The sequence below is a fragment of the Hipposideros armiger genome, unplaced genomic scaffold, assembly GCF_001890085.2.
Source record: "Hipposideros armiger isolate ML-2016 unplaced genomic scaffold, ASM189008v1 scaffold_797, whole genome shotgun sequence".
NCBI classification, from domain to species: domain Eukaryota; kingdom Metazoa; phylum Chordata; class Mammalia; order Chiroptera; family Hipposideridae; genus Hipposideros; species Hipposideros armiger.
In genome coordinates, this window is record NW_017732147.1 from 683654 (window position 1) to 687545 (window position 3892).

Here is a 3892-nt window from a genome sequence, read left to right on the forward strand (position 1 = left end):
AGTATCTCCTTAAACAGGATAGGACTATTTTGAGCTGATTCTGTGGTTACATTGTCAAAGAAATAAGGCCTGGTGACTGCAGTATCTGGTCACTTCAGAGTCTATGCAGTCATCCCCATTCATGTCTTCTTAGCCTCCCGTTCCCCACCCTCACTTTAACACCTCAGTCTCCACCTCACCAAACCCCAGCAAACAAGAAACCATGAAGCTGCAATACAAAACTCATTCTGACTTCTTTGTTAGTTTCCCATTCTTGGGAAAAGGTCAGGAGGCCTCCTGGAAGAGATTTCCCTCTTTTCTAGTGTAATAGGCTTCTAAAGGCCTAGCTGGCAAGAAGTTGGAGGGAATGCAGGGCTGGGAAAGCTGAGTCATATAGCTAAACACCCCTTGAATTGTCCAAGTAGCATAATTGACCTTGATTATGGGAGAATGTGGTCAGTAAAAGGCATGAGCACTACAGCAAAAGTCAGAGGTGTGTAATTACAAGATACAGATGAAATCACCATCGGATATGAAGCTGGATAATAAGCGTGGAGATGAAGGAAAATGATTAAGTCAATAAATTATAATGAAGCCACAAAACTCATCATAAGCTTTTCCTCCTTCCCTCTCTTTATAGAAAATATAATACTTCTCTGTCCCTGGATGACTTGTTCTCTTTTTTCCCCGCTCAGCGTTTGGAGCATCCTTTATAAGTGATTACGCCTTGCCCTAGAGTAGAAGCAGCCCCTCTGTATTGCTATATTCCTTCCAAGTTTGTAAACTTTTCTTGCCTTTATATAGGGAACGTTGGAAAGTTTTGGAGCCTCCTGGCAGAGACCAGACAAAAGTCCTTTTATTTTTTTTTGAAGTTTGCCTTGGAGATGATGAGAGTATTATTCCTGGTCTCCATCATATATGCCATTCTAAACACCTCTGCCATATATGGCATTTTCATAAAACTTTTATCATTTTGCTCCTGTTGTTAGAAATTTAGCAACCAGAAGAAAAAAGGCTTGAGGTGTGTCTGGAGGGCAGGTACTGTGCATCTATGAGTCGATGTTGGGACACTTCCATTATCCCACTTCATGACCTTGGGCCTTTCTAAGCCTGTTTACTTATATGTAAGTTGACTATGTTGGAAAAAATGACTTCAAGGCCAACACCAGTTCTAAAGTCCATGGTTCCAGCTCAAAGCAAGACGTGTGGAAGACTCCACAGAAGCCAAGGAGCTTAGGGTGACCGTATCTGTTCCATAAATAGAGCTTGACCTGCTTAAATCTGGCAGTGAGGGTGAAAAGGAGATTTCCATACTTTCTTCCTTGAGGGCCTTGAGCTCAGCAAGTTCAGAGGACTACAGAGCCACCCCCTGTCTAAGCATGATCTGACTCCCACCACCGGTCCTTATGCCTGCTTTCCTCACTGGCGTCCTTCCAGCCTGAAGTAGAGGTTTGCTGGTCTTCGTGGTCATGTCATAAATAATATTAATAGCTTCCCCTCTGGGAACAACAGGCAGAGCACAAGATGCCCAGAAACATAGAGTGTGAGAGCTCAAGCCGACCTCAACCAGTTTGTAAGACAGGTTAGAGATGCAGAAACCAAGACCCGGGGAGGAACATGGTATCTCCCAGCTCTGACACTTGCCAGCATGTGACTTTGAGAAAATTGCATCAGCTTAGTGTCCTAAAGCATAAGGTGGGTATAAGAGCTCCCAATTCCCCCTGCTGTTATGAGAAATAAATATGATAGCATATTTTAGCTCCTGATTTGTGGTAGATGTCAAATGTGAACAACTTTAACACTCAAGTTAAAACTGGGGAATGAATGGCAGGTCTGCCAGGAGAACCCAGGTCTCTGTTACCAATCTCATGATTCTCTACAATACTAGGTTGCTTTGGAAAAGAAATGGCTTGCCCTGAAATACACACACACACACACACACACACACACACACACACCCAAAGGAGAGTAATCAGGTAGGATAGTGAGGAGAATTGAGTAAGGCATGTAGGAGATACACTAGACCAGGAATATGAAGACCTAGTCTCATCTCAGCTCCACAGCAATGTAGCTAAGTGACTTATAGCAGGTGCTTAAAACTGTCTGTACATCCTACTCTCAACTATCCAATAAATAAGAATAAGAATACTTGCCTCACTAACTTTATGGGCATGTTGTTAGGATCACATGAGATGGTATAATTGGAAGTATAAAATGTATAAATTGTAAAATATATTTTATAGTATAAAAAGTATATACAGTAAAACCTTGGTTTGTGAGCATAATTCATTCCAGAAACATGCTTGTAATCCAAAGCACTTGTATACCAAAGCGAATTTCCCCATTAGAAAGAATGGAAACACAGATGATTCATTCCACAACCCAAAAATTTTCATATAAAAATGATGACAATACAAAATAATAAAGAAAATACAAAATATAAAGAAAAATAAACAAATTAACCTGCACTTACATTTGAAAATCTTCATGGCTGGTGTGAGGGAGACAAGACAGAGGAGGGTTATTGTGTAGGACGACTTTCACTGTCATTAACAGAATCACTGCTCTCTATTGGCTCAATGGAACCTTTTTCTTTTTGTGCAACTATAACAAGGAACCTATCCAATGACACTTGCTTTTGCCTCCTTTAGAGGATTTCACAGAAATGTGACATTGCATTGTCGTTAAACAGATTCATCACTCACACTACTACAGCCTTATTTGGGGGGGGGGGTGCTTTTCTACAAAATTTGCAATGTTTCCCACATTTTACACATCTTCCTAATCTCATTTGAAGTGAGGGATCCCTCTGCCTTTTCCTCCTCCTCCTCTGCAGATGAGATCTCCTCCATAGCCTCTTGCTGTTGCTCGTGGTGCAGATCCATCAGTTCTATCAGGTGGTCAGCTCCTGGCCATGTTCCTCCACCAGCTCTTGAATGTCGTCCTCAGTCACCTCCAGTCCCATGGTCTTTCCCAAGGACACAATTTCATCAACAACTGGTGACTGCTGTTCATGAGTAAGCCCCTCTAAGTCATGTCCAAGAATGCAGTTAGGCCACAGTTTTCTCCAAGCAGAATTGAGGGTTCTCTTGGTGACCCCATCCCAGGCTTTATCGATGATCTTGAGGCAGTTCACGATGTGGCAATAATTTTCCAAAACTCTCGGAGGGTAAGGTTTGTTCCTTTGGTCACCTCGAAGCATCGCTGAAATAGTGCTTTGGTGTAAAGCTTTTTAAAGTTTGAAATAACCTGCTGATTCTTGGGTTGGAGGATTGCAGTGGTGTTGGGAAGAAGGAACTTGACCTTAATGAACTCGAATTCCTCCAGTAAGTCATCCTCAAAGCCTGGAGGGTGAGCAGGAGTATTATCCATAACCAGCAAGGCTTTGAGTGGCAGATTCTCTTCTAAAAGGTATTTCTTCACTGCAGGAATGAAGACCTCATTGATCCACTTAATGAACAAGATACTAGTGACCCAAGCCTTGCTGTTGGACCTCCACATAACGTTTAACTGGCTCTTCTGCACCTTACATTTCTTGAAGGCTTGTGGATTCTCGGAATGATACACGAGCAGGGGCTTGACTTTGAAACCCTTGCTTGCATTAGCACAAAACAGGAGGGTGAGATGGTCTTTCCTGGGCTTGTGACCGGGCATTGCATTCTCTTCTTCTGTAATGTAGGTCCTCTTTGGCATCTTTTTCCAAAAAAGCCCTGTCTCATCGCAGTTAAAAACTTGCTCCGGCAGGTAACACTCAGAAACCATGAGCTTCTAGAACTCGGTATCGAACACCTCAGCTGCCTTAGCGTCTGAACTCGCAGCCTCCCCGTGCCTCACAACACTATGGATGCCACTTCTCCTCTTAAAGTTATCCAAACCATTTCCTGCTTGCCTTGAAGGCTTTGTTTTCTGTTGA